This window comes from Lissotriton helveticus, chromosome 1_1, assembly GCF_964261635.1.
Source record: "Lissotriton helveticus chromosome 1_1, aLisHel1.1, whole genome shotgun sequence".
In the NCBI taxonomy this organism is placed as follows: Eukaryota; Metazoa; Chordata; class Amphibia; order Caudata; family Salamandridae; genus Lissotriton; species Lissotriton helveticus.
This window is the reverse complement of record NC_136057.1, coordinates 765355052-765382990: the sequence shown is the minus strand read 5'-3', so window position 1 is coordinate 765382990 and position 27939 is coordinate 765355052.

Here is a 27939-nt window from a genome sequence, read left to right as displayed (position 1 = left end):
AAATGCAGGACCCAGTTTGCTCTCATACTTTTTCCGCACCGTGCTAGGACTATCATCAGAAGTGTCCCATTCTATGTCATCCGGCTGTGTACTACTGAAATCACTACCACCAGCTCCCTGTGGTTTATAACAGATATTAGATCCTAGCTCAGGATCGTCACTAGAAGAGTTAGAGTGCTCTGATAATGAATACAAATTGTCACCAGAGTCTATTTTCTTCACAGGCGACTTTTTGTTCTGCAAATCCATATCTGAATCTGCGTTTGCAGCCGTTGCAGCAGTGGCTATTAAACACGCCGATTTTCCCTCAATATTAGAGATATTCCCTCCATTGTCATTATACTTGAAGTCCCCGGCAACGCCTTCAACCGTGGGTGTTAACAGCAGAGGGTTTATATCAGCATTTCCCATATTTTGAGCAATTATCACATCTGGGGATTCTTGTTGTGATATCTTCATAGCTCCCTCTACAAATTCGACTTGAGGGGAGTTAACAAGTTTTTCTTTTCTTTACCACCCAAAAACAACTGGGGAATAGTGTGTTTACCGCTAATGTCCTTATCCTTACAAATTTTCTCATCAGCAAAATCCCCCTTATTGCCTTTGTTACCTTGAGTTGTGTGTGTAGAGTATCTAGAATTCACAGCTCCAGCCCCCGCTTCACCGCCATTAGAGTACGCCGGGGAGAGAGCTCTCCCTTTATCAACTTTGGGAGGCATCTCTGGAGTAGTGCAGCGTCAGCCCAATCGGCCTCCGTAGAAAGCTGCAGTCATGAGAAAACCATGCCGAATGCTCCAGTAGCCTCTTTGAAGTCTTTCAAGTCGTCGCAGCCCCTGCGATATCCCAGCCGCTGCGATACTCAACATTCCGGGGAGAGCTTTCAATCCTTTAAGCCCTGAACAGGTATGATTTTCCGTAGTTTTAAACAGCCGTTCACTCCCACGCCGATGCACCGCTTTTATCACACATTCAATTCAAGAGGCAGGAGGGCCGAAAATAGCCACAACAGCAGTTAAAGTCTCAGACGTATTCCACGCGTATACTACAGAGAACAAAGATCCAAGCTCTAATGTGTTAGCAATGTTCATATTCAATCCACAAAGTAGTTTCTTATATCACATCGCACCACACCAAAACAGCGAATGCAAATGCGAGATATTGTCTCCAAGTAGGACATCATTCTGTTCGAGACGGGGGAGCCCAGGAGCGAACAGCTCACACATCCGAGCTCGCGGACGCCATCTTGCCTCCGACACTGAGACGGTTCTGTGGAATTTTCAGAAAATCAGCATCAACATAATGAACAGACAGGTCTTGGTGTGAGCTTCATCTGTCAGTAACCAGATAGGCATCCTTTGAAACTCAGGAAGCCATCCTGTCCTGGGAGGAAGCCGCTCTACACTCCCAGGTCCCTTTGTCCACTCTCTGGGAGCAATACACATCTCACCACAGGTGATCGATCAGGGGGTCAGGTGAAAGCTAACACTTATGCCTTTTGGTTTTAGGCAGGAGAAAGACAACTCTCAAATTTTTTGATTTCCAAAATAGTAATGTATCCAACTTGACAATAAAGTTGAATTTAATATTAACCATTAAAATGATTCCTTGAACCAAATTTCTAGCTACTCCCAAACTGAATTTAGCATTTATTAAAGGTAATTGTGTAAACCAGTGATACCCTAGGGGAGAGCCAGATTTTTAACAGTGAAAAACGGCTTTGTAGGTTTTCACTGCCAGAACATGTAAAACATACATTATACATGTCCTACTTTTTAAATAGCATGGTGCCTGCCCTATAGGCTCTTAGGGCCTACATTAGGGGTGACATTAGTATATAAATGGAAGTTTTAGGCCTGGCAGAAGATTTGTTTTGGCAAGTTGAAATGGCCATTTTTAAACTGCACACCCAGGCTGCAATGGCAGGCCTGGAGACATGTTTTACAGTGCGACTTTTGTGGGTGGTAAAATATGTGTTGCGTCCCACTAGTAGCAGTTAAATTACAGGCCCTGAGTACATACAGTGGCATATATTAAGAATTTATAGGTAAATTACATATGCCAATTAGGTATATGCCAGTTTTACTATGATTAAAAGGGACAACACAAGCACCTGCCCACTGGTTAGCATGAGTGAAATGCTCAGAATACTATAGCAAACAAAAAGGGTTCAGGAAAAGAAGGCAAAAATCTGGGGGAATGCCACGGGAAAGATGGTCTTTTCCAACAAGCGTGAGTGAGACTGCATTGAGGGAATTTCCGGCAAAGGAAATGAAGGAAATTGAGAAGTGTGACAAACTTTACATACCCAGCATTGGGAAATGGAAAAGTACTGCTTCAAAAGACAGCAGTAACAGTGCTTTCCACGGATGAAAAAAAGGAACACCGCCATATTAATAGCATTGTAGGTGAAAAGGGTTCCGTGCATAAAAAGGGTGGAAAATAAGAAAAGTTACCTGTGAAAATGGTAAGCATTGTGTGCATAATGGACAAACATTTAGGGTACTGGAGAAGTAGTACGTATGGAAAGCTATGCCTTTCGTAGAGTTCTAAATATACCCCTCTTAAATAGATCAGCTAAGGCCGCCTGTTTTTACCAAAAATATATATACTACACATACGTACACGGTCTCTCAGTCTCATCTCTTTATCTATTGGTCCGCTGCAGTGTCATTCACATTTTGTTTCTGTCCACCATAGCAGAAGTGACGGGGCAGGAGAAGTGACGGGGCAGGGGTGTTGATTAGGCATGAGCAGGAGCAGTAATCGGGGGGGAGCAATGAAAGGACAGGAGCGGTGAACGGGGTAGGAGCGGTGAGCGAGGCAGGAGCGGTGATCAGGCAGGAGTGCTGACCGGACAGGAGTAGTGAACGCCAGGAGCGGTGAACGGGCAGAAGCGGTGAATCTGCAGGAGCGGTGACTGGGCAGGAGCGGTGACGGGGCAGGAGCGGCAACAGGAAAGGAGAGGTGACCGGGCAGGAGAGGTGACCGGGCAGGATGAGGTGACCGGGCAGGAGAGGTGACTGGGCAGGAGTGGTGATTAGGCATGAGCAGGAGCGGTAACCGGGTGGGAGCAATGAAAGGACAGGAGCAGTGAATGGGGCAAGAGCGGTGAACGGGGCAGGAGGGGTGAACAGGGCAGGAGCGGTGAACGGGGCAGGAGCAGTGAACGGGGCAGAAGCGGTGATCAGGCAGGAGTGCTGACCGGACAGGAGCGGTGAACAGGCAGGAGCGGTGAACGGGCAGGAGCGGTGATGGGGCAGGAGCAGTGACGGGGCAGGAGCAGTGACGGGGCAAGAGAGGCAACAGGAAAGGGGAGGTAACCGGGCAGGAGAGGTGACCGGGCAGGAGAGGTGACGGGCAGGAGGGGTAACCGGGCAGGAGAGGTAAACGGGCAGGAGAGGTGACTGGGCAGGACTAGTGACTGGGCAGGAGAGGTGATAGGGCAGGAGAAGTGACGGGGCAGGAGAGGTGATGGGGCAGGAGAGGTGATGGGGCAAGAGCGGTGAACGGGGCAGGAGCGGTGAACGGGGCAGGAGCGGTGAACGGGGCAGGAGCAGTGAACGGGGCAGAAGCGGTGATCAGGCAGGAGTGCTGACCGGACAGGAGCGGTGAACGGGCAGGAGCGGTGAACGGGCAGGAGCGGTGACGGGGCAGGAGCAGTGATGGGGCAGGAGCAGTGACGGGGCAAGAGAGGCAACAGGAAAGGGGAGGTAACCGGGCAGGGGAGGTGACCGGGCAGGAGAGGTGACGGGCAGGAGGGGTAACCGGGCAGGAGAGGTGACCCGGCAGGAGAGGTAAACGGGCAGGAGAGGTGACTGGGCAGGAGTAGTGACTGGGCAGGAGAGGTGATAGGGCAGGAGAAGTGACGGGGCAGGAGAGGTGATGGGGCAGGAGAGGTGATGGGGCATGAGCAGGAGCGGTAACCGGGCGAGAGCGGTGAAAGGATAGGAGCGGTGAAAGGACAGGAGCGGTGAAAGGGCACAGGAGTAGTGAATGGGGCAGGAGCAGTGAATGGGGCAGGAGCAGTGAACGGGGCAGGAGCAGTGAACGGGGCAGGAGCAGTGAACGGGGCAAGAGCAGTGAACGGGGCAAGAGCAGTGAACGGAGCAGGAACAGTGAACGGGGCAGGAGCAGTGAAAGGGGCAGGAGCAGTGAACAGGGCAGGAGCAGTGAACGGGGCAGGAGCAGTGATGTGGCAGGGGAAGTGACGGGGCAGGGGAAGTGACGGGGCAGGAGAAGTGACGGGTCAGAAGAAGTGACAGGGCAGGAGCGGTGAATGGGTAGGAGCGGTGAATGGATAGGAGCGTTGTATGGGGCAGGAGCGATAGACTGGGAGGAGTGGTGACGGGGCCGGAGTGGTGACGGGGCACGAGAGTTGACGGGGCAGGAGCGGTGATGGGGCAAGAGCAGTGATGGGCAGGAGAAGTGACTGGGAAGGGAAAGTGACAGGGCAGGAGAAGTGACTGGGCGGGAGTAGTGATTGGGTAGGAGCAGTGATTAGGCATGAGCAGGAGTGGTGAATGGGTAGGAGCAGTGATCGGGCAGGAGCGGTGAACGGGGAGGAGCGGTGAACGGGCAGGAGCGGGGAATGGGCAGGAGCAGTGAACGGGCAGGAGTGGTGACGGGACAGGGGAAATGACAGGGAAGGAGTGGTGACTGGGTAGGAGAAGTGACCTGTACTTATGTTCCATGCCTATTTATTTATTTACTATTGCATGACATCCACTGATGTGTCTGCAAAGCATACCTGTTGCCCCGAATTTTGTCCTTAATTTTGACCCCTTGTCCTGAATTTTTACACTCGCCATCCTGAATTTGCACCCATGCCATTGTTCCTGCTTATATTTTGCACGCTCTACATAAACCTTTATTCCCAATGAGTATTTGCTTTTTCCTGAATTAAACCTCAAATAAACATGTTTATCCATTGTTTGAATTAAATACCGTTATAAGTTGTAACTGGTCAATGAAATTCTAAACGTACTAAAATTGGTATGTTTTGCGATTTCTAGCCACACCCCTGACTCCGCCCACTGATCCAATCTTCGGTTATTCCTGCCCCTTGATTCTCCACCCACAGTTCCCCTACTTTTTATTCCCTACTTCGACCACTGTATACACAGACTACTACCACCACAACACACCTCTGTTGAGAGACACTGGAGTGAGCGCAAGACACGACGTGTGCGCACGGCTGCACTGCTATGCTATTAATAATCTATACAATCAGACTAAACATATTGTATAGTATTGTAATTGCATTTATATAGCGCTGACTACACCTGACGAGGCGTCGAAGCGCTTAGTTGACGTTTTAGGATTTACTTTTAAGGTCGTATTGCTTTTTTAAAGTAAATGTCATATTAGCGATTTGTTCCTATTGTTATGGCTGGCGCTCTGCCTATTTTTAATTTATACCTGCAAAATACATTGGTGTCGTTAAGACATGTAAATACATGAGTAATTAAAGTATTATAGAAATGCCAATACAATGCAACACAAGAGTTGGACGCTGCTGGCTACATCTTCATTGGTTCCCCGTTTCAAAGGTCCTGTCCACCCAAAAGCAAAAAAAACCTGGCTGCCACATTTATTTTCAACTTTATGCCACATGATCACGCCTCCAAGGCATTGAGACTGCTCACTAACGCCATCTTAATGCCAAAGTCAACACCCCCTTCCAGAAAGCAGTACACAGATAAGACAGTCACAGTTTCCAATGTATATGAGCACATTTTGGGGAGTTTTAGGACTCTTCTCTTAAAACAAACAGAGGAAGGAGCTTATGCCTTCATGCATAATTAACTGAAAACTGGCTCACACACCACAAATACATACACAATCGGGAGTAGCACCTGCGTGCAGGGGGCCACCAATCCTATAGGGGGGGCCCAACCAATCTGTGGGCTCACATTGAGCCCAATGCCAATGAATATTTGTAAGATATAGGGGACTCGGGCCTCTCATCACTTTAAAAATGAAATTTGTTCTAAGACCCCCAAAAAGACTACATTCACTAAACGTTCCTGAGAATTATGCGGAAGCGCTCAGCCAGATTGCAGAGAGCGCTGCAAGGGCTCATAACTTTGCCTTTCCCCACGGATACACAATAGGCCACTCAGTGGTTCTGTGGTAAAGGAAAATGAGCCCTCACAAAGCACTACAACAAAATAAACTTTGTGTTACAGACCCCCAAAAAGACTACATTCAGTAAAAATTCCAGAGAATTGTCTGGAAGTGCTCAGCCAGATTCCAGAGAGCGCTGCACGTTTTCTCCAGTCACGCGGCACAAGGTAAGCTTTTCAAATGTTAGTAAACTCTCTCAATATCTCAGCTTCTTTAATGTTGCAGAACATTTTCAACATCTGGGACTGCTTATAGGGAGCAAAAACTCCTTTTAAATTCAAACTCCTAAATTCAAGACATCTTGTTAAACCTGGCATCTTTTGCTGTGTATCCCCTGTATTTATGCTTCCTGATCTCCTGGTTTTTAATCTGTTTTTGCTGGTTTAGTGTCTCTGTGTACTTTTTCACTGCTGTTCAGTGTTAAAGTGCAAGTGCTCTTATTGTAAATTATATTATGGATTGGTGTTTCCATGATTGGCATATTTGATTTACTAGTAAGTCCCTAGTAAATTGCACTGAAGGTGCCAGGGCCTGTAAATCAAACGCTGCTAGTGGGCCTTCAGCACTAGTTGTTCCACCCACACACACAGCCCTGTAAATGGTTCTCAGACCTGCCACTGCTATGTCTGCGCACAGTTTATAGCTGCCATGTCGACCTGGCAAGTCCTTGCCAGGGCCTAATGTTCCCTTTCTAAGTCACCCCTAAGGTAGGCCTATGGTACCCCTGTGGGCAGGGTGGCGTGTATATTGAAGGTAGGACTTGTACTGGTGTGTGTCACATCTCCTGCTATTGAATTATAGTGTATTTATATCGTTTTTCACTATGGAAAGGCTATCTGTTCCATAGGATAAAATGGGAGCTTGCTTATAACATCTTATAAGCATATCTTCCCATTGGGGCAATGTAGAGAAATGGGGTTTAGTATGCCTGAACTCAGAATATAAAAATGTGTCTTTTAGTAAAGAAGATTTTTATGTTCTGTGTTTGAAATTACCACTTTTAGAAAGTATTTTCTTGCTCAGCCATCCTGTGTGCCTCTGCTGGGTTTTTGGATTGACTGTCAGGCTTTGGAGTGACAGGGGCTGAGGATGTGCATTCTCTTCAGACAGCCCCTGAAGGGGGGGTCGAGGTGTATCCTGCCTTTCCTGGATGAGTCAAGGCTGGGCTGAATAGACCTGGGCTGCATTTAGAGTATTGGAAGGAGCTTTCCTTGCACCTGAATGGGCCTGGTCTGCCTTGGACAATGCTGTCTCCATCTCCTGGGGGGCAGAGCTAGCCTGAAACCGTGATGGCCGCCTAATCCCGGAGCTCCTCCGTCTCGCACTGCTATCCTACACTTATCCTGTGAGTTGTGCTCTATTTTCGACACCCCGTAACAGCTGGGAGTGTGACCCGGAGGTGGACATGTTTGTCCTACTGAGTGCCTTGGGAATTTTCCCTGCAGATGCCTCGAGGCTTGTCGGGGCCTGGACCCCGCTGAGCCTGGTGAAGCAGCGGCCGGGAGTGCACGCCTCTCCCGGCTGGAGCCGAGATCCCCTGGCGCGGCTGCTCCTGGGGACGTCCCTGGCTGCGGAGCGCTCTGGCGGGGTTGCGGAGATACGGAGGTGAGCGGCGGCACTGGCATTGGGGGCACGGGATTGCGGTGGTGGGGGCTCTGATCTCGGGTCCTCCCCCCGCTTCCCCCCTGCGGAGGGCCACGCTCGCCTCGGCGGCACATTGGGAATGCCGGCGCGAGGAGCAGCGTACAGCCTGCTGGGGCCCCTGACCCTTCCAGCTGCTCTACTGTGATTCCTGGGCGAAGTGCGGGCCCGTGTGCCCCCCTCCCGGACCCGCCTGGGGAGTGTTGTGTGAGGGGCCGATCCTGCAGCACCGCGACTGGGTGCGAGTTGCCCCCCTGATGCCCTGGGGCACTCCGGTGCATTGCCTGCAATATTGGTCAGTGGTGGGGGGCGAGATTTCCTCAAGTGCTCCTGCGCCCCCCTTGCGGGCTTAATTCACTGGACTGGGGCGCTGGAGGCCTAGAAGTGTAGCGGACGCCATTTTGGAGTGGGCCCCTCGTGCAGGACGGCGGGCAGGTCTCCGGCTGTGTGGGCACCGTTCCTTCCCTGCGGGGTGGCCTGACCAGTGGAGCTTTATCGCGGCGTGTACCTAGGGGCACAGAAATGCGTGACTGCCCTGGTACCTTATTCGTGGTCGGGCTTGGCGGTCCCTGGCACTGCCCCTCCAGCAGCCGGTGCTGGCTGCTTCAACAGGGGCACTGGATGGACGATTGGCGGCGGGGCTTCCTTGCTCTCTCTTCATTTGGCCTTCTTGGATTGTGGTGCCTCCATTCGCCGGTGTCGCTGGGCGAATAGATTCTGCGGAGGGACATTTGGCGGTGCTGGTGCCACCCTGCGGCAAGCGGCCGCATCTCGCTGCCTGTAGTCCCTGGAGTCAGGCTCTCTCTTGGGAAGTTAGACACATGTATCCTGGGTGTGCTGGTCCAGAGGCTTGACCCGCGGTGACTGGAGGTACCGGTTCAGTCTCCCTGCTTGGGTCAATCGGACAGGACACAGCCCAAGCTATCCTATGGCTCCCGAGGTACCAAGCCGGTGGAAGATGCGGGGAGCAGTGGTCATGTGGAGCGCGATACGGCGGAGGAGGCTCAGCAGCAAGACTTGTGTGGCTTGCTCATCACCATGGAGAAGAACCTACAGGGGGGAATGACCACTTTGGGGACCAAACTCGACGCCCTCACGTACCGTATCGTCCGAATGGCTGAGCGGCTGGACAAACATGCGGAACGCCTCGATATGTCGGAGAGACGGATTACTGAAGTAGAGGAGGCCCAGTCCTCCCAAGACGCTGAGAGTAAGCAGATCGGTAGAGCCTTGCAGTCCCTACTTGATAAAACCGAAGATTTGGAGGCCCGCTCGCGGCGGTGCAAACTCCGTATCACGGGCCTTCCGGAGACCACACAGACGGGCGACATGGAACCCTTTATCGAGAGCCTACTAAAGAAACTTCTCGGGGACAACGCCTTTTCCGACATGTTTGTGGTCGAGAGAGCACACCGATCGCTAGGTGCACGGCCTAAGACGGGGGCCCCCCGACCTATAATTGCCAAACTGCTTAACTACCGCGATGTGGCCCTGAAGTTGGCCAGGGACAAGCAACCTTTGCAGTATGAGGGCTCGGTGCTGTCATTGTATCCGGATTTCACCGCTAGGGTGCAGGAGGCCAGGAAGCAGTTTGCCCCAATGAAGCTGAGGATTAGTAGGCAAGGGAGATCTATGATATTCACGGATCCCAAGGCGCTACAGAAGGCCCTGAAGGACTGGCAGAGAGGCCCGATCACCTAGAAACGGGGCGGCGGATGCTGCGGGTGGCGCCCTGGATGAGCAGGACTGAATGGACCTTGTACAGATAAGCTGCACGATTCATTATGTATACTGCTCAGATGCGGGGGTGGGGGAGAGGCGGGGGTAGGCTGCTGTGGGAGCCCGTGCTCTGGGGGGCTACCTGTTTTGACTGGTAACAACTGCCCACGCCACTGATGGTAAGGATAGGTGCGATGTGACTGCTGCAGATGCCTTCATACTTCACTTGCCGCTGTGCGTTGTGATGCCCCGCTCTCCTGCCCCCTGGGTAGTGACTGAAGGTTATTGGTCGATGGTATAGACGCTTTATATCTTCTAAGGGGTCTGTGCTATTCTTGGATCCTGACTGCGGCTGCGGGGGTCATTGTTCTAATATTTTTGCTATGTGGGGTTTCTAGTACTCAAGTTCAAGTTCAAGTTCAAGAATTTATATAGCGCACTACTCACCCAGAGGGTCTCAAGGCGCGTGGGGATGGGGTTCATTATTTATCGAATAGCCAGGTTTTAAGTTCTTTCTGAAGGAGATGTGGTTCTGTGTAAGGCGGAGGTGGGTGGGGAGTGAGTTCCAGGTCTTGGCCGCCAAGTAGGAGAAGCATCTACCTCCAATGGTGGATCTTTGGATGCGCGGAATTGCGGCGAGGCCTTGATCGGAAGACCTTAATTGGCGGGTGGGTGTGCAGAAGGATAGTCGGGTGTTGAGGCATTCGGGCCCTAGCTTGTAGAGGGCCTTGTGTGCGTGGGTGAGGAGACGGAATGTTATTCTCTTGTTGACGGGGAGCCAGTGGAGGTCTTTCAGGTGGCCGGTAATGTGATTTTGGCGAGGGATGTCCAAGATGAGTCTCGCTGATGCGTTTTGGATGCGTTGGAGTTTTTTCAGTAATTTGTCTGTAATTCCGGCATAGAGGGTGTTTCCGTAGTCCAGTCGACTCGTGACTAGTGCGTGGGTGACAGTTTTTCTTGTCTCGGAGGGGATCCAACGGAAGATTTTTTTGAGCATACGAAGTATGTTGAAGCAGGAGGAAGAGACGGCGTTGACTTGTCTGGTCATCGAGAGTGAGGAATCTAGGATGAAGTCCAGGTTGCGTGCGTGATCTGTGGGTGTGGGTGCTGTGCCCAGAGCTGAAGGCCACCATGAGTCGTCCCAGGCAGAGGGGGATGATCCTAGGATGAGCACCTCCGTTTTGTCTGAGTTAAGTTTTAGGCGGCTGGTTTTCATCCATTCGGCAACTTCTTTCATACCTTCGTGAAGATTGGTTTTGGCGGAGTTAGGGTCTTTGGTAAGGGAAAGGATCAGCTGGGTGTCATCAGCGTAGGAGATGATGTTAAGGTTGTTTTGACGCGCGATGGAAGCGAATGGGCTCATGTAGACGTTGAAGAGGGTGGGACTGAGTGATGATCCTTGTGGTACACCGCAAATGACTTCGGTAGCCTCGATTTGAATGGGGGAAGTCGTACTTTCTGGGTTCTTCCGGCGAGGAAGGAGACGATCCAGCCCAGCGCTTTTCCTTGTATTCCGATATTGTTGAGGCGTTGTATGAGGGTGCTGTGACAGACTGTGTCGAAGGCGGCGGAGAGGTCGAGTAGAATGAGGGCCGCTGTTTCTCCGTTGTCTAGTAGTGTTCGGATGTCGTCTGTAGCTGCGATGAGGGCGGTCTCGGTGCTGTGTTTGGCTCGAAAGCCATTTTGTGAGGGATCGAGGGAGTTGTTGGCTTTGAGGAAGGGGGCGAGTTGGCTATTGACGGCTTTCTCGATGACTTTTGCCGGGAAAGGGAGGAGGGATATTGGGCGGTAGTTTTTGAGTTCAGAGGGGTCTGCTGTGGGTTTCTTCAGGAGGGCGCTGACTTCGGCATGTTTCCTGCTATCTGGGAAGGTAGCAGAGTTGAAGGAGCAGTTGATAACATCACGGCGGTGGGGTGCGATGATGGAGTCTGCTTTGTTGAAGATGTAGTGGGGACATGGGTCGGTTGGCGAGCCAGAATGGATGGAATTCATGAGGCGGATGGTGTCTTCGGTGGTGATTGGGTTCCAGGCGTTGAGATTGTTGGAGGGTGGTATAGGTTCTGAGGGGGGTGGGTAGGATTGTTCGTTGGTATTGTTTTCGAAGCTGTTATGTATGTCGGCAATTTTGTTGTAGAAGAAGGAGGATAACGAATCGCAGAGGTCTTGGGAGGGGGTGATGTCGTTTGAGGCTGCGGTGGGGTTGGTAAATTCTTTGACGATATTGAATAGTTCCTTGCTGTTATGGGCATTGTTGTCGAGTCGATTCTTGAAGGCTGATTTCTTGGTGGATCGAATCAGCTGGTGGTGTTTGCGGGTGGCTGCCTTGAAGGTGGTCATGTTGTCGGTGGTTGTTTTTTTTTCCATGTTTTCTCGAGAGTACGGCAAAGTTTCTTAGATTTTTTAAGGTCATCGTTGAACCAGGGGGCCTTTTTGCTGTCTTGTTTGGTGTGATGGTTTTTCAAGGGTGCTAATTCGTCAGCGCTGTGAGTGATCCATTGTTTGAGTTTGATGGCAGCTTGGTTAGGGTCAGATGAGAGGGCGGGTGGGTTTTGGTTGAGCGATGTGAGGAGTTGGTCGGTGGTGATTTTGTTCCATTTTCTTCGGGGAATAGGTTGTGGGGGGTTGTGGGTCGAGGTGGTTTTGTAGCTGAAGTGAACACAACTGTGGTCCGTCCAATGGAGAGCTGTGGTGCGATCGAAGGAGATGTGTTTGCTGGAAGTGAAGATTGGGTCTAGCGTATGTCCGGCTATGTGGGTGGGGGAGTCAACAAGTTGTTTGAGTCCGAGATTGGCTAGGTTATTCAGTAGGGTGGTGGTGTTGCTGTCGTTATTCTTTTCCATGTGGAAGTTGAGGTCTCCTAGTAGGATGTAGTTCTCGGAGGCGAGGGCATGAGGACTGATGAAGTCAGTGATGTCCTCGCTGAATTGTTTACGTGTTCCTGGAGGCCTGTAGATGAGGGTGCCTCTGAGTGTGGTTCTGGGGTCAGTGTGGACCTGGAAGTGGAGGTGTTCGGCGGTGGAAAAGTTAGCGTCGGAGCTGGTCGTGATTTTGACGGTGTTTTTATGGACGATGGCGATGCCTCCTCCTGTTTGGACGGGGTACTCTTTACGGATGATCTTGTAATTGTCCGGGATGGCTATGGCGATGTCGGGTGTTGATGATGCATTCATCCATGTTTCAGTGAGGAAGGCGACGTCTGGTGATATAACGTCAAGTAGATCCCAGAGTTCGGTGGCGTGTCTGTGGACCGAGCGGGTGTTCAGTAGGATGCACTTCAGGTGGTTAGGGTCGGACTTGTGTTTGGGGATAGTGGTTGTGGTAGGGGTCTTGACGCTGGTGAATTTGCAGGAGTGGCATGCGAAGGGCCCATGAGTGCGTCCTGGGGCAGCTTCGAAGCATTGGGGAGTGTGCCTGGGGTTAAGGGCTAGGAGGGTGGCTGCATCATACTTGATGCGGCCAGAGTGCGGTTTGCGGGGGCCTGGCACTGGGCGCGGACGGGCGTAGAAGGGCTTACCTTTGGCGCACCTTTGGCGCGGCCGCAGCGAGTGGACGCTGCGCGTAAGTCCATCTGTCTATAATGGGTAGTGGAGGGGGGCGGAGCGTGGGAGGGGCAGCTGGGAGGCGGGAGCGAGGTGGAGTGACAGTGTGGGAAGGCACAACAAAACAAAATGGCAGCAACGATAACAACAAATGCTGCGAGGCAGGGCGAGATTGGGCAAAAAGGAGCGCTATGGGGGAGAATTAGTGCAGCAAATGCTAGCGGTTCAAAGCGCAATGGTAGCGTTAAAAGCGCTATGAAATTTGGCAGCAGTTTAAGTAAAATGCACACAGCAATGAAATTGTACAGACAGGCAGGCGAGGCAAAAATCACTCAACAATTAGCAACCAGCAAAGCAATACAAAGCCCAGCAGTGCGCAAAAGAACTCGAAATGCAAAACGTAAAATGCACTCAGCAGTCAGTAATCAGTGAAGTAACACAAAGCCCAGCAGTGCGTAAGCGAACTCGGAATGCAAAACGAGAAATGCTCTCAGCAATCGCTAATCAGTAAAGCAATATCGAGCCTAGCAGTGCGCAAATGAATAGACAGAGGCTAGCGCTTGGAAAGATATTTGGCAGAATCAGAAGCGCTACGCCACAATACCAAATGAGGAGGAGGTGAGGGGAGCGACCGCTTCTGCCGAGGACAGGACGGTCACAGCTCTCCGTGTGGACTCGGACGGCGTGTGAGTTCAGTGGGTGGGAGGGGCAGCTGGGAGGCGGGAGCGAGGTGGAGTGACGGTGTGGGAAGGCACAACAAAACAAAATGGCAGCAACAATAACAACAAATGCTGCGAGGCAGGGCGAGATTGGGCAGAAAGGAGCGCTATGGGGGAGAATTAGTGCAGCAAATGCTAGCGGTTCAAAGCGCAATGGTTGCGTTAAAAGCGCTATGAAATTTGGCAGCAGTTTAAGTAAAATGCACACAGCAATGAAATTGTACAGACAGGCAGGCGAGGCAAAAATCACTCAACAATTAGCAACCAGCAAAGCAATACAAAGCCCAGCAGTGCGCAAAAGAACTCGAAATGCAAAACGTAAAATGCACTCAGCAGTCAATAATCAGTGAAGTAACACAAAGCCCAGCAGTGCGCAAGCGAACTCGGAATGCAAAACGAGAAATGCTCTCAGCAATCGCTAATCAGTAAAGCAATATCGAGCCTAGCAGTGCGCAAATGAATAGACAGAGGCTAGCGCTTGGAAAGATATTTGGCAGAATCAGAAGCGCTACACCACGATACCAAATGAGGAGGAGGTGAGCGGAGCGACCGCTTCTGCCGAGGACAGGACGGTCACCGATAGTACTGATGGTAATGTATTTACAACTCGTAATTTGCTTCCTCTTTGAGGCAGGGGGGCGGCGCGGGCGATGGCACTCATTTTTTCTTGTTGTATACAGACTGTATTTGCGGGCTACCTTTGCCCTTGCGTGATAACCACTGAGTTCTACTGTGTGCTATGGGGGGGAGGGGATGGGATGTTTGACCTAGTTGTTCTGGCTATGAGCCTTATTGCATTGGTGAGGGGTTGGGGAATGGGGCGGGACTTGGTGGGTGGAAGGGTGTGCGCGGCCTAGTTGGGGCAGGGCAGGCGTGGGTGGGTGTATGGGGGGGAATGTTTGGAGGGACGGGCATTTGCACTAAAACGAGACAGATTATGCTGAGTCAGCTTGATATGCTTTTCAGATTTCTGGGTACGGCACTGACAGTTCATATTAGTTTGAGCAGGCCCAGTCTGACTTTTGTGGGGAGTTGTTATGCTTTGTTTTCATGCTGTGTAATTTGTTTGTTGCGAATGGGCAACTTTGCTGGGTCACCTCATCTATTTTGGCCACAACACAGAGTTGAGATGTACATACAGGCACGCACTATGGAACAGGCACTCCTGGGGATAATCCTGACACACTGACGTTGCTAACCTGGAATGTTCGGGGTCTTAACGACCACAGAAAGGTCCGCAAGGTATTGCAATGTTTTGCGCGGTGGGGTGTAGATATCGCCCTATTGCAGGAGATGCACTTACACTCTGACAGCCCAATTCTCCGTTACAGAGGCTTGGTGGGGAACGCTCATGCTGCTGGGTTTACATCTCACGTCAGAGGGGTGCTCACGTGGGTCAACCCGAAGACGCACATCAAGATGACGCCTTTAGCGACTGACGGCATACCATCACGCGGTGTTGTGGGAAAGGCATGGATGTCTGTGTGGTGAATAGCTACGGCCCCAATTACGACGACCCTGACTTTTACACGGACCTAGGGACAAAAGTTGAGAAGTACTCAAAGGGGGATGTGCTCTGAGGAGGCGACTTTAATATGACCAGGCAACCGCACCTAGATAGATTGGACGGACCCGACCGTCGTCCTTCGGCCTCGGCTAGAGCACTAGAATCTCAAATGGCCCACTTGGACTTGCGTAACATATGGAGACATTTGCACCCTACGCAAGGTGGTTACACACACTACTCGGCCCCACACAACATACACACCAGGATAGATTACTGGTTGACTACGACAAGCCTTACTCGAATAGTGCGCGCATGCTCGGTCTTACCGCGTACCTATTCAGACCACTCCCCTATTCTGTTGACGCTGATGGCTTCAGCGAAGCGCATCCCACCGTTTGCTTGGCGCTTTCCTCCGTACTCGCTGCTGGACGCCTCCTTTAAGGAGGAACTGGCGGCGGCCATTGAGACCTTTTTTCAAACTAATGTGGGCTCTGTGGACTCGTTCCAGACTGTCTGGGAAGCGTTCAAGGTGTACATTAGAGGGGTCACCCTGTCGAAACATGCGGGAGTTCTAAAATCGATCAGGGGGAGGCTGCGTACTTTGGAGTCCAAACTGGAGGAGCTGGAGCGAAAGCAGGTCCACAAAGGCAGTGTGGCACTAGCTCAGGAGATAGCCAGCATGCTACGCGAATACGAGGAGGCTGACTCGGAGATAAAACATCTGGGAAAATACGCAACAGCTCGGGTGTATGGGGAGGGGGATCGCCCGGGCGCGGTTCTGGCGCAGTTGGCTAAGCGCCGATGGGACAGAACGTCGATCCCAGTAATGAGGTCCTCTACGTCTGAGGAGCCGCTCCCTGATGAGCAGGTGGCGGAGCGTTTTTGGGAGTATTATACAAAACTATACGCTTCGCGGGGCCCTATATCGGAGGAGTGTATACTAGATTACCTATCCCACATCAAGCTCCCTTGGCTGTCGGACGTGGAACGAGAATTCCTGGCGCGGCCAATAAAACGGGTAGAAATTGTTTGGGCGCTATCTGCAAAGAGGGCTGGTGGCGCACCGGGCAGCGATGGCCTAACTGCGGTCTTTTATAAGGCCCATTCGGAATTACTGATACCACATCTCCTCTCCCTCTGCGAGGACATGGCGGACACTGGCACAATGCTGCCTACTCTACAAGAAGCTATCAGAGTGGCAATCCTCAAACCCAACAAGGACCCGGGAGACTGTGCCTCCTACCTCCCTTTGTCGCTGCTCAACGTCGATGCGATGATATTTGCGAAGGTAGTCGGCAATCGCCTTGCCCCCATGATAACCTCGCTGGTGACCCGGAGCAGGCCGGCTTTGTACCGACCCAAAACCTTACGTACAATCTGCGGACGGCCTTTGCGGCGTTTCAACACACACGCCCTGATGTCCCCGCGGTGGCGGTCTTTCTTGACATGGAGAAGGCCTTCGACACCGTTGAGTGGCCTTTCCTTCGCCAGGTTCTGAGTCGCATGGGGGTGTGTGAGCTGTTTCTGCCGTTACTGGCTACGCTGTACACCCACCCGTCTGCCCGCATACGGATAGGTTCTTTCACCTCGGGTCCTATACGGATCAGCAGAGGCACGAGGCAGGGATGCCCTCTCTCCCCTATATTGTATGCACTGGTTGCGGAACCCTTGGCTTGCGCCTTGCGGGAATATCATAGCCACAAAGGGATACGCTTCCCCACCTATAATTTGATCGTATCTACGTACGCTGATGACACCCTCCTCTATGTTAGGGATCCGGAGATGCACCTGCCGGCTGTACTCCATGAGGTGGTCCTGTTTAGCTTGCTATCGGGGATACATGTTAACTGGAAAAAGTCCCTTATGTTTCCGCTTACTCCAGCCACGCGGCCCTTTGAGCTGGACTATCCTATTCAGTGGTCCACGGAAGCAGTTCGGTACTTGGGGATACGTCTCCACACGGACTCGGAAGTGGTACTCCGTGAGAATTATGGGGTGGCTGTCTCGAAGCTAGAGGACGATGTGGAGAGATGGATAGCGCTCCCACTATCACTGATGGGACGAATCTCCCTGATGAAAATGGTCGTTCTCCCGCACTTTTTGTTTTTATTCAGTAACATACCTATGGTTTTATCACAGCACTTTTTCCAGCGGATACAATCATTAATGTTGCGACTGGCCTGGGCCGGGAAACAGCCCTGAGTAGCATGGAAAATATTAGTGCGTCCATACGAGACGGGAGGGCTGGGAGCCCCGGATTTGGAGCTTTACTACCGTGTGGAGCAATGTGCCCCCGCTTACCACTGGAACCAGTGAACAGTCCCCATATACGTATAGAGTCCATAGTGGCAGACCCAACGCCCTTGCCGGCACTGTTATCCAGACCTCCAGATCGCAGAACAGGTCTCCTTGATTCTCTAAACATTGTCACGTACGCCTGGCATCACATGATGGATATCCAGGTGTGTAGCCTCCTGTACACCCCTAGCGCTCCTGTGGAGTGGTGCACGTGGTTGTCACCATGTAGGGACAAAGGAGTGGTGGAGGCTCTGAGGGGGCTGCGGATCCATACTATGGGTGACCTCTTTTCTGGGTTGTCAGCTCGGTGTTGGAGTGAGATAGAGACGGAGGATGGGTCTCATTCACTTTTAGCACGCTTCCAGTTCCACAGAGTGCGACTCGCTATTAGGGGCCTACTGGGGGAGGACATGGAGGAACCTGTGATAGTGACAGCTTTTGACTACATTGTCAATGCTAAGGCCCCTTCTAAACTAATCACCAATCTATATCGCATTGCCCTTTCTGAGAGGACAGCGGAATATGCCAAACCGAGATTGGCGTGGCAGGCTGACTTGAGAATTGAACTGGGGGAGGAGATGTGACAGTATTTCTGCACGAGTACAAGGAGAATATCTCTGAATGGCAGACATAGGCTGCAGCACTTTACATATCTCAACAGGGTGTACTACACCTCCGATAGACTACATAGATATGGCCTGCGCGACGATGCTAAGTGTGGGAGATGTGGGGTTTTACTAGCCGACTTTATACATGTTGCTTGGGCTTGCCCAGGTGTCCTCGCCTTTTGGAACTCAGTGTACCGTGAAGTCAACGAGATCACGCAACTCGGGCTGACTCCTGACCCCCTGTTAGCCATACTGGGATACTCCAAGCCCCTTCGCCCCAGATATAGAAGACTGGTAGATATGGCTTTCCTTATTGCCAAACGGTGTATTGCGCGTGCTTGGATGCGTGGCCCGGCCCCTAAATTAACACAGTGGACTAGGGAAATGACTTATTGCTGCACACAGACGGAACTGTATAGCGACCTGCTCCCACCGTGCAATAGGTCTAAGAACTACTGGTCCCTGTTCACTGATAGACGCCGCACAGGTGACGATGAGTCGGACGAGAACACCTCTCCCCCACTGACTGACACTGCTCTGACTGCAACGATGGAGACCGCTATGTAAACGATTCACTATTAACTGTTCTCGGTTGCGGAGGGGGGTTCTGGACCTTGGCGACGTGTCCCACGGGTGCCCCCGCTGAGCGCTAAGGCGAATGGTGCTATCTCCACAGAGTCAGGGTCTCTGGATATACGATGTCTCAACCTGCAGTTTGCTGTCTACCAATGTGTCATTCCATTACCTGTGTATTTTTGATATTGTTTATTATATGCTCCAGCTCTGCTCTTTATGTTAATTATGCTCTTTATGTCCACTGCCATGGACAGTGCTGATCGCCCATGTTTTTCTTTCTTTTTGTTTTTTCTGTAATGTTCTTTTCTATATGCTAATAAAATAAAATAAAAAAATAAAAATGCTGTCTCCATCTCCTGTCAGGAAGCAGGGCCGGATAGGACAGAGCGGGTTTGGGCTGGGCACAGACACTCTCTGCCCAAGAGAACAAAGAGAAACTGAGTATAAATACTTGGGCCCAAACCCCAGAACCTTAGAAATCGCTGAAATCAAGGAACTTGCCAAGAAGAAGAGCTGAAAGAACTGCTAGGGGGATTACTGCGCCTTTCATGTGTTGTTGTTTTGTTGGGTTGGCTTGCAGTTGATGCTTCTGCCTTGGGCAATGAAAGGACTGGACAGAACATTCCCAACTTCTTGCTGAGTATCTCCAAGGGCTTGAAGTAGAGCTTGCCTCCTGTTTTGAAGTCTCAGGGACTGCAAAGATGTCACAGACCTCTGGGTACTGCCTCTGGAACTGTGGTTTCAGTTGCCACAGAAGGGAGAAAGCAACCAACTCCGTCACCTACACCATCTCTGGCTCTATGTCCTGAAGGCACCGCAGACGGCACCACCACATCTCACACCACAACCCTGGTCTCACCGACGATAACGGCGGTGGTGGCCGCCACCGCGCCGCTGCTTTCACTGTGACCAGTGGGCACTGCACTCTGGACTGGCTCGCTTCACTTCGCGCCCTGGTCTCACCAATGCCGTTGCTGCCTGCTGACTTCAACATCGGTGACCGCATCGTGGCGTGGGGGCACTGTCTGTAAGTCTCACAACGCATTGCCCCACAGTACACCGCAGTCTGCTCAACCGATGACAGCTCCTTGAAACCAACTCTGTCACCTGCACGGTGATCTGTCAGCACCGCAATGAACACCGCCTTCACTCTGCACCGCAGCCCTGTTCTCACCGATGCAGCTGGACGACAGTCATCAAGCTGCTGCCTGCACCGCGACTTCAGGGCACCGCATGCCGCACCGCTACGTTTCGCATCACAACCGTGATGGTTGCCATGACCGGCCTGCACCAACATGTTTGGCCACAATGAAAAGGTACTGTTTACAAGTCTGCTGACGCGGGCAGACAGAACTGTTGGATTCTGTTGTTCTCAGCACCGGAGTAGCACTGACTACAAGGACCTGCATTTTAAAGGTTATTCTTGCTAAGTGCCTATTTTTAAGTACTGTATGTTGCAATTTTATCTTTGATGTCTTGTCTTAACTATATAAAAATGTTGGATATTTTTCTAAAATGGTGTGGTGTCCTTTTGTAGTGTTTTCACTGTATTACTGTTGGTTATGTGCAAATGCTTTACACACTGCCGCTGAGATAAGCTTGACTGCTCGTGCCAAGCTACCAAGGGGGTGAGCAAGGGTTATTTCAGGTGTGTACCCCCCTTATCCTGACTAGAAGGGAGGGTCCCTACTTGGACAAAGGTGCAAGCCATTGCCAACTAGAAAGCCCCATTTCTATTTATTTTTATTTTAAAGGTTTTGTATAGCGCGAACAAAACCCTTACGGGTATCAGAGCGCTTCACAAGTGGGGAAGTTAGACAAACAAAGAAGTTTGAGATAAAGACATATGTTACAGCTGGAATGTTCCAGGAATCCGAGATAAAGTTCAAGAGAATTTCGTCATGAGTAGGGATTTTACTTCTTTTTTGAAGGATGCAAATGATAGGTTGCGTCTGGTTTCTGGGGGTAATGCATTCCAAATCCTTGGAGCAATTCCAGAGAAGGCGCGATTATGCGTTTTCTTCTTAGCAAATCTTTGAGGCTTCAGAAGGAGGTTATTGGTGCTCCTAGAGGATCTGTTCCCACACGAGAGCTCAAGTTTCTGGGCCAGGTAACTCGGGGTGTTGTGGTGTAGAGCTTTGTAATTTGTAATTTTTGTAATTTGTAATTTATATTTATATAGCGCTTTATCACCAACGGTCTCTCTTTGTGTGTCATGCAGGCGATTTTTAGTTGGATCCTTGCTTCAAGCGGTAGCCAATTGAGCGTCTTGAAGTCTGGAGAGATGTGGCAATGTCTTTTAGAACCCGTGATGAGTCTGGCCGCTGAGTTAAGTGATGCTCTAAGCGGAGCAGTTGACGATCTAGGGAGTCCAGTAAGTGTTGCACTACCATAGTCTAGTCTAGGAAGAACAAGTGCTTGGACTGCCAGTTTGAAGTCAGCTGCTGGGAGGAAAGGTTTTAGTTTTCTTAGGGTGTGTATCTGAAAGTTTGCTCCTTTTACTGCAGCACTGATATGTTTTTGCATGTTTAGGTTGCTGTCCAGAGTTACTCCCAGAGATTTTGCTGAGTCGATTAAAAGAGGTTGGCAAATAAGCGCTGAAAGTTGTTTAAGCCATTCTGGAATGATGTCTGTTTGGTTAGGTGGGGCAATTAGTAGGAATTCGGTTTTGAGGGAGTTTAGTTTGAGGTGGTTGTCAGATAACCAAGATTGGGTGTTTTGTAGGGTTGAGTTGAGAGCCTTGATGTCGTCCGGTGAGTTTATCTTTAAATAAAGTTGTGTGTCGTCAGCGTACATGTGAAAGAGGATATTAGATGAGTTGAGGATTTCGGTGAGAGGTTCCATGAATAAGTTGAACAGAGTGGGTGATAGGGAGGAGCCCTGTGGGACTCCTAATGTGACTGGGATGGTCTTGGACAAGGATTGGTTGACCTTGAACCTTTGGGATCTATTGCTGAGGAAAGAGCTAAACCAGTTTAGAACTGATCCTGATAAGCCCATTCTGTGTTGGAGGAGGTCAAGTAGATTTTCATGTTTTACGGTGTCGAAAGCTGACGATAAGTCAAGCAGGATAAGTAAAATAGGCCTTGCGTTTCCACTTAACCTACAGCGACTGGTGTACACTACAACCATATCGCAGCACTTTCGCTTATTAAAGCTGCAAAACAAATGCAATGAAGCTACAGTCAGCTTGACATACAGGAACAGGGAGGTTTGTAGCGGCTCTCAAGCTGTCACTGGTGTGCATTCTGGTATCACATACACAGACTACCACCACACCTCTGTTGATAGACAATAGAGTGATGGCAAGACACGACGTGTGCATGCAGGCGGCCGCACCTCTTGCTGTGCTATTATAAATCCATACTTTCAGACTAAGCATATGTCGCTTTAAGATTTACATTTAAGGCCGATTTGCTTTTTTTAAACTAAATGTCATATTAGATATTTGTTCCTCTTCTTATGGTTGGCAGTCTGCTTATTTTTAATTTATACCTACAAAATACATTAGTGTCTCTAAGACATGTAAATAGATGAGCAATTAAAGTATTATACAAATTCCAATACAATGCAATACAAGAGTTGGACGCTGCTGGCTACCTCGTCATTGGTTCCTTCAAAGGCCCCATCTACCTAGAAAGAAAAACTAGCTACCACATTTATTTTCAGCTTGATGCCTCATGATCACGCCTCCAAGACACTGAGACGGCTTACTGACGCAATCTTACTCCCAAAGTCAACACCTCCTCCAGAAAGCAGTACACAGATAAGACAGTCACAGTTTAAATCCATATTCTCATACTTTTGGGAGTTTTAGGACTCTGCTCTTAAAATTTAAAGAGGAAAGAGCTTATGCCTTCATGCATCATTAGCCGAAAACTGGCTCACACACCACAAAGACATACACAATCAGGAGCAGATTCTGCGTGCAGGGGCCACTAATTCTACAGGGGGCCCCAACCCCTCTGTGGGCTCACATTGAGCCCAGGGCCAATGAATATAGATGTAAGATATAGGGGACACAGGGGCCTCTCATCACTTTCTGTAGAGGAGCTTAGAACTTTGCCTTTCCCCACGGATACACAATAGGCGACACAGTGGTTCTGTAGTAAAGAAAAATGAGCCCTCACAAAGCATTACAACAACAAAAAACTTTGTTTTACAGACCCCCAAAAAGATTATATTCAGCAAAAATTCCGGAGAATTGTCTGAAAGCACTCAGTCAGATTGCAGAGAACGCTGCAAGTTTTCTCCCGTCACGTGGCACAATGTATGCTTTTCAAATATTAGTAAACTCTCTCAACATCTCAGCTTCTTTAATGTTGCGGAACATTGTGAACATCTCAGACTACTTAAAGGGAGCAAAAACTCCTTTTACATTCACACTCCTAAATTTAAGACATCTTGTTAAACCTGGCATCTTTTGCTGTGTTTCCCCTGTCTTTTTGCTTTCTGATCTCCTGGTTTTTACTCTGTTTTTGCTGGTTTAGTGTCTCTGTGTACTTTTTCACTGCTGTTAAGTGTTAAAGTGCAAGTGCTCCTATTGTAAATTATATTATGGATTGGTGTTTTCATGATTGGAATATTTGATTTAGTAGTAAGTCCCTAGTAAAGTGCACTGAGGGTGCTTGGGCCTCTAAATCAAACACTGCTAGTGGGCCTGCAGCACTGGTTGTGCCACCAACACAAGCAGCACTGTAAATGGTTCTCAGGCCTGCCACTGCTATGTCCGCGCACAGTTTATAACTGCCATGTCGACCTGTCAAGTAACCCCACTTGCCTGGCCCTAATGTTCCGCCTTTCTTACATTTAAGTCACCCCTGAGGTAGGCCCAAGGTAACCCTGTGGGCGGGGTGGCGAGCATATTAAAGGTAGGACATGTACTGATGTGTGTGACATGTCCTGGTAGTGAATTATAGTGTATTTCATATTTTACTATGGAAAGGCTATCTGTTCCATAGGATAGATTGGGAGTTTGCTTATAACATCTTATAAGCATATCTTCCGATTAGGACAACGCAGAGAAATTGGGTTTAGTATTCTTGAACTCAAAATATAAAAATGAATCTTTTAGTAAAGAAAAGATTTATGAACTGTGTTTGTAAATACCACTTTTAGAAAGTATTTTCTTGCTTAGCCATCCTGTGTGCCTTTGGTGGGTTTGTGGATTGACTGTCTGACTTTGGAGTGACGGGCTGGGGATATGCATTCTCTTTAAACAGTCGCTGGGGGGCGGTTTGAGCTGTGTCTTGCCTTTCCTGGATGAGTGAGGGTTGAGTTGAATATACCTGGGCTGCAATTAGAGTAGTGGGAGATGATGTCCTTGCACCTGAATGGGCTTGGTCTGCCTTGTACACTGCTATCTCCACTTCCTGCCAGGAATCTGGGCCAGAGAGGACAGAACTGGTTTGGGCTGGGCACAGACACTCTCTGCCCAAGAGAACAAAGAGAAACTGAGTATAACTACCGGGGCCCAAACCCCAGAACATTAGACCTCATTGAAATCAAGGGACCTGCCAGAAAGAAGAGCTGAAAGAACTGCCAGGAGGAGTACTGCCCCTTTTCTGTGTTGTTGCTTTGTTGGGTTGGCCTACAGTTGCTGCTTCTGCCTTGGGGAGTTAAAGGACTGGACTGAACTTTCTCAACTTGTTGCTGAGTATCTCCAAGGGCTTGAAGTAGAGCTTGCCTCCTGTTTTGAAGTCTAAGGGACTGCAAAGACTTCACAGCATTCAGAGTACCGCCTCTGAAACCGTGGTTTAAATAGCCACAGAGGGAGGAAAGCAACCAACTCGGTCAACAACTCTGTTGCAGGCTCTGTGTCCTGAAGGCACCCCAAAAGCACCGCTGCATCTCGCACCTGAACCCTGGTCTCATTGATGATGATGAATGACGCCCCTGCCACCGAGCTGCTGCTTGCACAGTGATCTGTGGGCACAGCACTCTGCACTGGCTTGCTTCTCTTCGCTGCCCTGGTCTCTCCAATGCCTGCTGCCCTCAACATCCGTGACAACATTGTGCAAGGGGGCACCATTCGTAAGTCTTACGACGCAATGGCCCGCACCACACTGCAGTCCAGACTCACCAACGCCAGCTCCCCGCAACCAGCTCTGTCACCTGCACTGTGATCTGTTCACTCCTCACCGCATCCCTGGTCTCACCGACACCACTGCATGACCGTCATCAAGCTGCTTTCTGCACCACAACTTCAGGGCACCGCATGCCACACTGCTACATTTCGCATTGCAACCATGACGGTTACTACGACTGGCCTGCACCAACATGATCGTTGAAACTAAAATGTACTGTTCACGAGTATGCCAACGCGGTCAGATGGAACTGTTGGATTTTGTTGTTCTCAGCACCACAGTACCACCGGACAGAGCTACTAACTACAAGGAACTGCATTTTAAAGCTTATTCTTGCAAAGTGCATATTTTTAAGTACTGTATGTTGGATTTTTATTATTGTGGTCTTGTTTTACCTATATATAAATAGTGTATATTTTTCTTAACTGCTGTTGTGTACTTTTGTAGTGTTTTCACTGTATTACTGTTGGTTATGTGCAAATGCTTTACACACTGCCTCTGAGATAAGCCTGACTGCCGTCTCAAGGTAACAAGGGGGTGAGCCTTATAGGTCATGTGGTATCTAGAGTTCAACAACACTTTACCATTACTGTTACTATGAATATTAACAATCAACATAGTAAAATTATCCCGATCTTGCTGGATTCCCGTGCCACTGGAAAGTTCTTAGATATCACCTTAGCCAAATCATTTGGGATATGTCTACTCAAGACAGGACACCTGGTACCTGTTAGAGCAGTTGATGGGTTTGAATTGTCGTAAATACATAGAAAGAGAAGACCAGGTCTAAGATGGTGTGCTGCCCTGAATGGTGAACGAGGATCACACAGGAGCCGGTGTGGAAGAGTGTGTAGAGTCACACTGGGCTGAAAAATTCCCATCAGACCACCCATGTGGCGGCATTTCATCATATGGGAATAGGCAATCGCTCCATGCACCGCCCATGTCTTCAAGCGATGGTGCGGAAATGGAGAGCGACGCGCTGAGCCACAGTCATGCTCAGAGAAAAAGAAAATTGTGAGATGAGTGCAGTGTTCTGGAGGAAGTGCTTACTAAAATTGACTACCTAGACTAAGGGGAGTGCCTGTAGAGATTAGTGTAGGTGTCAAGATTAAAAACACGCCTAGTAGTAGATGAGTGAGACTACATTATGGCGCATGTGCAGAGTGGTCAACTAGTTTCAGCTTGATGGAGTATTACTCCAGCCTTCGTCAGGACCTTATAAATGATAGGCTACTGCAACAGGGTGTGTTAGGTGTACAAATACAGAAATAATAAATAGAATACGTGCAATGTACTTAAGGAAGTCATATATCTCCCCAGAACTTGGAACCTCAATGTCCACTGGAGACAGAAAGGAGATCTTCTTCCTGTCAAAAAGACAAAAAATACCATGTACCCAATTAAACACATGAAACCACATAACCCCACAGTCACCATCAGAACAGAACACACCTGCGAGAACAATTTGCGTTCCGCATAACATATAAGCATACTAGCTTCATCAAATAGAGGCATTTCCTCCTAGTGATACTCACCCAGCTTTGTGTGGGTGAAAGCCTCACCTCGCCCGGCAACCGCTCGGGAAATAGAGGCCCCGCTCTAATGTGTAGAAAAAAGGACACAATTAGCGCACAACTCTTATGTGTCCTACCCAATTGTTATACACATGTAACCCAATAGACGTGTGGTAGACTGCCGACTGGCTTGCCAAAAGTTACCCCCGTCATTGGACCGACACTAATTATTTAAGGTAGGTAACTAATCCTGGGAGAGAGAGAGGACAAAATAGGATGGTGTCAATGCCACGGGCAGCCGTTAGTGTCCCCATATCTGAACCTGAGACTTGCAATACGAGTCCCATGGTATATAGCAGCAAAAAAAGTTTTTGCAGCTAACCAGAAAGGACCCAAGTCTAAAAGCATTGCCCTGGGTAAAGTGAAGATTGTTAATTAACAGTACTGTCTGTATCCGTACTGATTGCTACAGGGCAGTCATCCCATCATAAAATCACCAAACTTACCTATCCGTCGGTGCCCATTGCTCTAAGCCGAGCGGAAGGGGAGGCACCGACGTATCCGCCTACTTCCTTTAAGTACTGGGGCTTCTTGACTGTGCAGCCAATTATAATGTCCCAGTTGGCATGCAATTCCGAGTCATCAGATCTCGAGTGAATCAGAGGAAAAGAACGCTCACCTCCGTTAGCAGGAATCGAGTAACTGAAAACACGGGAGCGCCAGACCGCACAAACCTAGCACTAATCTTCACGCGCATGCGCAGAAGTCCTCGGGCTGAAAATCGAAAAACACTATACCTTTGCGCATGCGCCGAATTATTTCGGGGCGCCTCAAACAATAGCGATCATAAATGTTTAGAGCAGCTGGTCTATATAGCATAATGAAACTCATAATACCGAGCTACAACTGGACTGGGCTAAATAAGCCACCTCACAGTTGGCGAACAGCCGTGGAACTCTACTATTGAACCAAAAGCATTTACCAAAGGGTTTGTACAAAATGGGAATAAAATAATCCCTATATAAAAGTGCAGTATCAGGTCGATTTACTGCAGATATCAATACTTAGATAGTATGTATGGTTGAGGCCAAAAGTTGGGGGTAACAGTCCTTATGCCATATGTACAGTTGAGCAGAATGCTCAAAGGGTAGGCACTCGGAGCAAAAAGCACGTGAACTGCCCGGGAAAGGTGCATAAATGCAATGTGCTAGCGTAATAGGGAGCCGTGGCACAGAAAGATGTTCATGATATTAGGCCAGGGGAAAAGAAGGGATGACAGGGGGCAGGCAAGCAGAAGGAGTCACACACAATTCAATTGGGTGAGCTAATGATGTAAACAATCGACAAGTTTACATCTTGAATATACAGACCCGCAACAGGAAGTTGCTCTAAATACTGAAAAAACCAAGTGTGCAGAGGGTCAAAGGGGAAATAATTTATCGACCTGTCAACTCATGCCCCTAGAGTCAAAGTAAATACATAGAAAGAGAAGACCAGGTCTAAGATGGTGTGCTGCCCTGAATGGTGAACGAGGATCACACAGGAGCATGTGTGGAAGAGTGTGTAGAGTCACACTGGGCTGAAAAATTCCCATCAGACCACC